The following is a 9,964-nucleotide window of genomic DNA, read 5'->3' on the forward strand; positions in this document are numbered from 1 at the left end:
TGGCCTTTCTGCAGTCTTCCCTAGACCACCCTGAGATGACCTGGCACCCCCCATGTGCACCTGCCATTAAGTTTAAATGCTACAATGTTTTTGTCCTTTGATGTGATCTTACAATGAACTGAGTAACCTTTGATGATACTTTCTCTTACTCCAAGATGGAAAATAAGTTTGGTTGAAAGCAGAGTCATCAATCGGCCTGATTATTTTCATTGCAGGCTATTACATTAGTGACCTCTATCTAACTCTTTCTGCCTACATACATGTACATGTGTAAATATGGATATCTCCAGATAACAATTGTCAATGACCATATCACATTACTTTTAGTTTAGCAAATTGTTTCACTCACTGGATCTGGCATTCCATTCGAGGGATTGGAAAGGAGTAAACATTTTACAGATACAATGCTTTCTACACACTGAAGGAACTGTAATAATAGATTGCTGGCATACATTGCCTTACACTGAGGTATTTTTCTGACTGTCATCTGTAAACAGATTTATGAAGATTGACCTGAACAGAATTACAAACACGTTCCAAAAATTTTCCAAGATATGTTTGGGTAGTTCAAATTGGGACCGGGGCATAAAACTGGCAACGTATCTCTGCTGCCAATCATAGAAACCATGTGATTTTATTTCAATTGGAACTGAAAATCCAGCAGTTTCTATATCAGCTAACTAATCCACAAAGTCAGATTTATGCGCAGGTGGTAATTTGAAAATCCACCCCATCATGAGTGCCACAGTGGCACAGTGGTTAGGACTGCTGCCTCACAGCGCCAGGGGCCCGGGTTCGACTCCTGGCTTGGGTCACTCACTGTGTAGAGTCTGCACGTTCTCCCTGTGTCTGCATGGATTTCCTCCAGGTGCTCCGGTTTCTTTCCATAATCTGAAAGATGAGCTGGTTAGATGCATTGGCCAGGCTAAGTTCTCCCTCAGTGTATCAAACAGGCACTGGAGTGTGGCAATTAGGGGATTTGCACAATAACTTTATTACAGTGTTAATGTAAGCCTACTTGTGACACTAATAAATAAAATAAATCAGTGCCAATGAACAAGTTCTTAGGTGTGTTATTGTTCGTTGTATATTATTAAATCCTGCAGGTAGTATACATATCATGTTGACAAACATCACCACTCATTGGTGGCACGGTGGCACAGCTGGTAACACTGCTGCCCCACAGCACCAGGGACCCCTGGGTTTGATTCCCAGCTTGCGTCACTGTCTATGCGGAGTCTGCACGTTCTCCCCATAACTGCATGGGTTTCCTCTGGGTGCCCCGGTTTCCTCCCACAGTCAAAAGATGTTCAGGTTAGGTGGATTGGCCTGAAATTTCCCTTTATTGCCCCAAGATGTGTAGGTTAGGGAGATTAGCCGGGTAAGTATGTAAGGTTAAGAGAATGGGTTGGGCGTTGGGCCTGGGCAAGATGGTCTACTGGCAAGTCAGTGCAGGCTCGATGGACCAAATGGCCTCCTTCTGCACTGTAGGGATTCCATGCATATATGATTTGTGACATGCTTATTATATTGACATTTATTATTGAAGTTGCTAATGACAACAGTTTAATGGCAAAACTCTATGCCAGCGTGTCAACTTTTCCTCACCAGAGCTGATTGGTGAACCAATCATATCACTCAAAGACTGGAAATTTCCAACCATTCACACTGGCGGGATTTTCCCATCCTGCTGTGATGAACGGAGATGTGGCTTATTGCCAAGATCACCGTCTTTACTGCAGTGGAAGTGTGGCATGAGCAGGCAGTAAGATCATGCCGAAAATGTTTTCTGGAAAAATGTCAACAATTTATTTATCTGTAACCAAAATTTCTAATGTCCGAGATTAGGTTTCAAATGGATCTTTTTTAACATTACATTTGTTTAGGATAACATGATCACAATTGAATTGATCTTTACATTATTTAAGACTTCCATCAAAGTGTTTACTGCAAAGTCTCTCAACCAATTTAAAAGGAACTTGAGTTTCAATTTGATATTTGCAATAGTTGAAGAGAGTTTTCACAGAAATGCATCAAATTGATGCATTCTAACATGTGCAGTTTATAGAATTCCCCAGTTGGTGCATCAGCATGGCTTGATGGGTAGAATTTATATTCCCTAATTTCCTGAGGATTTTAAAAATTCTTTCTTTTTTGATAAAAATTTAAAATTCTGACCAAATTCTATGATGGTGGGAAGGGGAGGTGGGTGCGGAGAGGAGGTGAACTTCCTTCCTGTTTTTGGCATATTGATGGCACAAAATGTCACAGATAATTCAACAGAAAGTCAGAATAACTTTACTACATTTTAGATATTGAAAGTTAATTCCCCTGGTTCCCTTGTACTATCTTCCCTTTCTACGGTACCACCGCTAAGTTTGACTGACTTTATTAATATATAATATTAAGAGGGCCAGCAGTGCTCTTAAGCACTACAGTTGTCAGGGTCAATTATTGCAGGCATTAATGAAGAGATTTTTACTACTGAAGCCTTGGAGAATTTGAAATTCCACAACTGAAAACAATTTTTTTTTGCTTTTCTGCTCTTCACTGAAGAGGCGATTGGACAATTCTGTCACTTTCTGCACACACTGCTCCCTCTCTCTCTGCCTAGCAAGGTAAGCAGCACACCCAGGCAAGGCATGTCTCAGACTGTCATGAAGTACTATCAGCCAGGCTGCAACATGAGCTTGCATTAGTCAGATCATCCATTGATGTACTGTATGGGTGAGCAGGAGAATTTATCATTTCAGCTACTTCAACTATCTCAACAACTCTCTGGGTGGTATTTTCCCTTCTGGGACTAAGCCCCGGGGCAGGGGTAGGAAACCCAAGGGACTCCAGGTGCAGGGCATAGCCGACAAACCCTCCAAATCATGCAATGTTCAGTTAATTAACTATGCAGCCATGAGATTCCCTTTGAATCCCATGGCGGGTCAGTAGTAAATTGGCCATCCCACTGTCGTGTCCGTTTGCCATATTTAACTGGAGTGTTCCTCTCAGCAGGAGGTTCCTCTCCGAAGTAAGTTCTTCTCAGCAGCCACTGGCTGCCGGCGCAATCTTCTGATCCCGCTGCTATCAATGGAATTTCCCATTGATCCCACCCCACACTGCTTGGAAACCCGCAGTGGGGGTATGCTGTCTCCGGCATCAGAAAGTCCTGTCGACATCAACAACCAAAAAGTTCTGGTCTCTCTCTGATATACTGAAAACACCAATGATGCATTCATGCTTTTAAATTCAGACCTTTCTAATGTCTTCAGGAAAGAAAAATCCTCTCATCTGTTGGCTTCAGAGTGGCAAAACCCATTGCCTGCTACCATGGATGGAAATCCCACCAAAAATGATCAGCAGACGAACATCTTAATAATGTTGCTACAAGATCACTCATCGAGTATTGCTGAAAAAGACACAGGGTAGACTGGATTCTCTGACCTGGCCCACAGCTAGGATTCTCTGGTCCGCTGCAGTGAATGGAGATTTGGTTGACTTCAGGGCATGAACGGCTAGAGGACACTGACTGTTGTCCAAACTTCTCCTCTTGCACTCCTCAGGGGGAATTTACCCGTCCAGCCTGCTACGGGAGTCGCAGCAGACAAGGGACAAATCATGCAAAGGTCTGTTGTCCTCAGGTGGATTTTCCAGTTTTGGAGCGAGCGTGGCTGGAAAATTCCATCCCTCAGGACAATTCACAAGAAAACCAAAGGGATGCTTCATTAGAAGAGAGTGCTGATTGGTTGACAAGTAGATTCTGATTGGTTGGCAAGTGGACTCTTGATTGCTAGAGGCATTGCCATTGAGAAAGCACTCATTAACTGATGACTGGTGGCTCTGTGTTGATGTCACACCCTCACTAACACTATCCAATTACCCCAGTTGAAAGTATTCAATCTGGTACCAAAGAGTGAGGAAGCAAAGGCTCTAGCAGATGACATTAGGAGGATTGGAGCAGAGAAATCTGGGGCAGAGTCCTGCCGTAGGAAATGTAGTGCGGCCTGGTCCTCATTATCCCTTGTCACCATTGTCATTGTTATAATCACCAAAGAGGAAGCTTCTCCTCCCCTTCATCCTTCTCCCCTTCATCATTATCTTGTCTTTGTTACAGTGATCAAACTAATGGAAAGAAGAGTAGAAGCTAAGAATGGGTGAACCTCGTCCTCCGCAATTTTCATGGAGTCGGCCCATAGTTTCAAATAGTCCTGGTTCATTGCAGCTCAGAAGCATCATGAAGAATAAGCCGTGGTTAAGCAGCCATGATAGCTGCGGGCGCAAACACTGCACATCCCCTCCGTCAACCACACCCTCCCCTCCAAAGACACGATCAGGTTCACACCCAGGCAGAGGGTGAGCCTGATTTGCATACATTACAATCTCATTTTTGGGCTTGATGCCACTGCTCCCACAAGATTTTCCCACCCAGCTTGCATGATGTCACGCTAGCACGAATCACTACTGGCAAAACAACCACACATGGGGATGAACAGGTAAGTCTCGCCCCCAAGTACTAAGGAACGTGCCTGGGTAGTGCCTTAACACTGCTCCTGCGTACAAAGTATATGCTGAGTGATATGAAAGTAGCGCATTAATATGCATTGCACTGCAATTTATAGGGGAGACATGACTCATGTGTTGGAAGACAAATGCATGATCTATGCTGAGATGTGGTACTCATGCTATTTAAGGTGTATGGTATGATATAACTCTCATTTGGATCCTGAGCTAACTACAGAGTGAAAAATTGCATGGAGTTTAGAAGGATGAGGGGGTATCTCATTGAAATTTCCAGAATACTGAAAGGACTGGATAAAGTGGAAGTGGGAAGGATGTTTCCATTAGTAGAAGAAACTAGGATCTGAGAGAACAGACTCAGAACAAAAGGACGACCCTTTAGAATCAAAATGAGGATGAATTTCTTCAGCCAGAGAATGGTGAATCTATGGAATTCATTGCCATAGAAGGCTGTGGAGGCCAGGTCACTGAGTATATTTAAGATAGAGATAGATAGGTTCTTGATTTGTAAGGCGATCAATGGTTACGGGGAAAAGGCAGGAGAATGGGGTTGAGAAACTTATCAGCCGTGATTGAATGGCAGGGAAGACTCAATTCTGCTCCTATTCTCATGGCCCTACAATGCAAGGGTTTTGCATGATGCAACCCCTCTGACTTCCTGGGTACTCTTCAAATTTATTCAAATGTTTTGAGAAAAAGATCACTCTCACTCAAACCATATTAATTTTAGTACTCTGCACAGAATTCTCTCCTGGCTGGGAGAGTTCAAACTGGTGCCATGCATAGTAAATAAGGTAGTGCTCAGGTTAGATCCTGTCTTGTACCTATTCATCACAGTATCTCACAACTGTGTTCTCAAAATGCTGAATTAGTTTCAATTAAAAACCAACAAATAATCAGGTAACATTCTTGCTGCAAACAATGGTTGCAACAAAACCAGTCATCTTTAGAGCTAGTCTAATTACAACTGATTTGTCACCACATTCCGCAATGGCAATGAAATAAGGAGGTGGATTGCAGCAGAACAGTTTAATCTGGCTTGTGTTAAAAATGTCTCTTTGACTTCATAGAATCTACAGTGCAGAAGGAGGCCATTCAGCCCATTGAGCCTGCATCGACAAGAATCCCACTCAAGTCCCGTCTTCTCCCTGTAACCTCACCCTCCTAACCCCTGACATTAAGGGCCAATTTATCATGGCCAATCAACCTAACCTGCACATCTTTCGACTGTGGGAGGAAACCGGAGCACCCAGAGGAAACCCATGCAGACAACGTGCAGACTCCGCACAGACAATGACCCAAACCAGGAATCAAACCTGGTCCCTGGTGCTGTGAGGTAGCAGTGCTAACCACTGTGCCACCATGCCATTCCACACCGCATGTGCCACAATATTACTGATTTTCTTCTCATTTTAATTTGTCATCATTACTTGGGAGCCTTCTAATGAAACAATGTAAAAACAACTATTCATTCTCTAAAAATATTTCTGACAAAACATTGACATTTCCAGTAGTCATTTATACTTAAACAATTTTCGCAACCCTTGCATTGAACAAAGATTAAGATAATCCTCTGTGCTTCTTAATCACTATTCACTTAATCATTAATTTTGTTTTGGGATTGGCACGTAAGCTTAACCGCGCATCATTTTGTGCCTCTTTCAATGTCAGTTGTGGCATCCAACTATTTCAATACTAAAATGAAGCAAAAATTGTAATCGTGCCTTACATTGTTATGCCTGCCAAGTCCACACACTAAATTCTTCCTGTCCTGAGTCTTGAAAACATGAGTTACCTCCTTTGTTAGAGTTTAATGGTTAAAATTGTGGGACTCAGGTAATGTCCCAGAGGATAAGTTTTCAGGGAAGGCTAATCCTCCATACTTCTGCTTCAAAAATGTATGAGTTTATGAATGTACTCAGTTGAGAGTTATCAGCCACTGAAACAAGTTTTCAAACTCCAGGATTTACAACAAATTTATGTAATTCAAATAGTCTTTAATATTGTTTTAATGATGTGGAGATGGTGGGGTGGGCACAGAAAGAAGTGTCACAACACCAGACCAAAGTCCAACAGGCTCACTTGGTATCACAAGCTTTCAGAGTGCTGCTCCTTCATCAGGTGAGTGGTTTAAATTGTTTTTAAATGGAGGAAATAGTCCTCAAATGTATCAATACATTTGATAGATGAATAATGACAGCACCAAGAACAACCACCAGTTTTAAATTATAAAAGAAGATTCATAAAAACCCTTATTAAGAACATGTGAACATACAAATTAGGAGCAGGAATAGGCCACTCTGCCCTTCAACCTGCTCCACCATTTAATAAGATCATGGTTAATTTGATTGTAATCTCAATTCCACATTCCCACTGACTTTCCACCAATTTACTTATCAAGAATCAATCTATCCCAGCCGTAAAAATGTTCAAAGGCTCTGCTTCCACTGCCTTTTGAGGCAGGGAGTTCCAAATTCTCAAGACTCTGTGATGAAAAAAATTCCCCTCATTTCCCTCATCCTCGATTCTCCCACGAGAGGAAACATCCTCTCCGAGACCCCTCAAGATCTTATGTGTTTCAATCAAGTACTTTGTAATTAGTTCAATATTCGCACTGCAATTCTTAATCCATTTCTGTGAAGTTTATTTTCTGCTTAGCTGGTTACATAGTGAATTAAAAAATAAGAGGTGGAGTTTTACAACAGAAGGAAACTTGGACAAATATGGAAGGCTCATTTTCACATATTCCTGTGGATTCTCTTCACAGAGAAGGCACTCGCATGTACACCCCCTGAATAATAAATAGTTTAATCTGCAGTCAAAGCATTTTGGATAGGAATTTGAACCCTCACTCTTCTAATATTTTTATTGCGCTAACATTTTTTTTGGTTATTTCAACTTATCCTAATAAGTTTATCATAAAAGCCATTTTAGGAGGTTACCGAAAACAAGAATTACACTACTAATTACTCACATCCATGTAAAAAGCATGTAATACAAATAGGCATTTTCAGGTCAGATAGACAGCAACCATATTAGTATATTAAGATGATTTTTGAGCTAAGTGCAATATCATCTGGAACTTCATAACAGATATTCCTCAGGGTGCCTTCTTCAATGAGTAAGGCTTCTAATGTGGTGGCTGGGAGTTCTAAAAAAAAACAATGCACATCAAAGATAACTGTGATTTGTCTGCCTGCTTTTTTTGGCTTAAATCCTTTACATGTTCTCAGAGCAATATAAACTCACAGTGGGCTAACTTTCTTTCTTCAGTCTCTAAGGTGAATAAATGACACACTATCCTGTTACTGTTGCTGCCTGTGGTGCTTAATACAATGCATTAATCTATCTAACCACAATTTTACCATGTCCACACTTTCTAACGAAATGCATATATGCATAGGAAGGCATTGCGATGGTCTGCAGAAAGCTTCAGTTACTTTTACTTAGACTGCTGCTGCTAAAATATGATTAAAGACACACAGAATATTATTGAATTCTCTGCTACCTCCACTAAGGTCTAATTTAGCCACAAGCTTTCCAAAACCCAGTGGCTGAAGTCTTTGCCCATATTTCTCTCTGGTTGTTAGTTGTCACGTATTAGAGGTAATCCATGCCAATTAACGCCAAGACACATGTTCTAAATTCCTGTAACTAATAGCGTCAGCTAATCCGTACAAGTGTCAGGTTCAAAACGTTTCAGATTCAATGTCGCTCTTGTTTAAAAACAACATTGACAAAACATTAAAACTAACATTGGAAAAGCCATCTAATCAAAATGAATGAGGAGAAATGTGGGCAAAAATTGAACTGAATGAGATTTTGTTTATAACAGAAGATTAGATAGTGACACTTTTTAAATTCTGAAAGCACTTGAAAATCTTCCAGTCCACTCCTGCTAATTCTATGTTGGTTAAATAACAATGGGCAGAATTTGAGCCTTCCCCACTGGTGGATTTGTATTCGTTGGATAGGATTCCCATTGCTTTCCTGCCCACTCAACTTTGCAAATTCACACTGGGGTGGCCATCCAACTCACCCTTGATGCAGTTAAAGCCCTTTTGTCACCACTTATTGACCCCCTTAAGGACCATGCATTACCCAGCCTCAATTTGTAGGCTGGCGGGAGGTATTTCAGAGTATGGGGGAAAGCCACAAATAACTGGGCCTCGGCAGGAAAGCCTCCATCAGTAGCCCCCTTTAAGGTTTGGTAACCACAGGACCTTCTACACACCACACCCCCACATCCCACCCCTCGTGTCTCTCTGCTGACATCCCAATCCCCCCACTCCCCATGCCCCTAGGTCTCCCCTACTCTTTAGAATTATAGAATCCCTACAGTGCAAAAGGAGGCCATTGAGTCTTCACCGACATCAATCCCACCTAGGCTCAATATTTACCCCACTAATCCTTCTAACCTATGCATCCCCGGACACTAAGGGAAATTTAACATGGCCAATTCATCTAACTCACCACACATCTTTTGACTGTGGGAGGAAACTGGAGCAACCAGAGGAAACCCATACAGACCCGGAGAGAATGTGCAAACTCCATAGACAGTGACCCAAGCTGGGATTCAAACCCAGGTCACTGGGGCTGTGAGGCAGCAGCACTAACCATAGTGCCACCATGCCACCCAACTCTCCCTGGCATGAGTTCCCAAATCCTATCCCTTACAAGAATCTTGCGACCAGAAAATCCCACCCGTTGATCTCAGTGGGATTTTTCCGGTTGCGTTCACCCCAAGACCAAAAAATCCTGCCCAAGGTCAATGGACCTTGGCATGGTCCTGCCCACTATGATTACTGTGGTGGGCGAGAAGGGAAAATTCTGCCCTTAGGCTCTGGAGTCTGCTTGTAGTCCCAGTCCTTGCCACTGCTGCTTCTGAAACTGCATGGATTAGAGAGTTAACAGCCAATCAGATTGCTCAGCAGTTGTGTGAGGTAAGATTTTCTCCTGAGGGGCCAAAGGACCTGCCTCCAGCCAATCAATGCTTGTTGGAGTGTGAAATTACTGCTGGACAGGCAGTGTCGGTGGGGATGTGATCCCTACTGATCCTTTAGATGACTGGAAGGGAAACTCCATCATCCTAAAAATCTTGGCCAATAGAAACACATTTGTGCATTTTTCTACAAAAGCAATCGGCACTTTGGAGAGGTTTCAGTTAATTAAGAAGGGCCAGCACAGATTTGTAAAAGGCAGATCATGCTTGACTTATCCTATTCAATTTTCTAATGAAGTAACAAGGAAAGGTGATAAAGGGAATGAAAGTTGCCCACATGGATTTTATAAATGGATTTGACAAAGTACCATATAAAAAGGATGGTTAATGAAATTGATGTTCTTGTTCTCGGAGGGTCAATGTCAGCTTTGATAAAACAAAATAGCTTTAGGACAGCAGCATGGTAAATGGTTATTTTTCAGAATGGAGGATGGTAGACAGTAGTTTTCCCAA

The sequence above is a fragment of the Carcharhinus amblyrhynchos genome, chromosome 3 (genome assembly GCF_965287045.1).
Source record: "Carcharhinus amblyrhynchos chromosome 3, sCarAmb.v2.hapA, whole genome shotgun sequence".
In the NCBI taxonomy this organism is placed as follows: domain Eukaryota; kingdom Metazoa; phylum Chordata; class Chondrichthyes; order Carcharhiniformes; family Carcharhinidae; genus Carcharhinus; species Carcharhinus amblyrhynchos.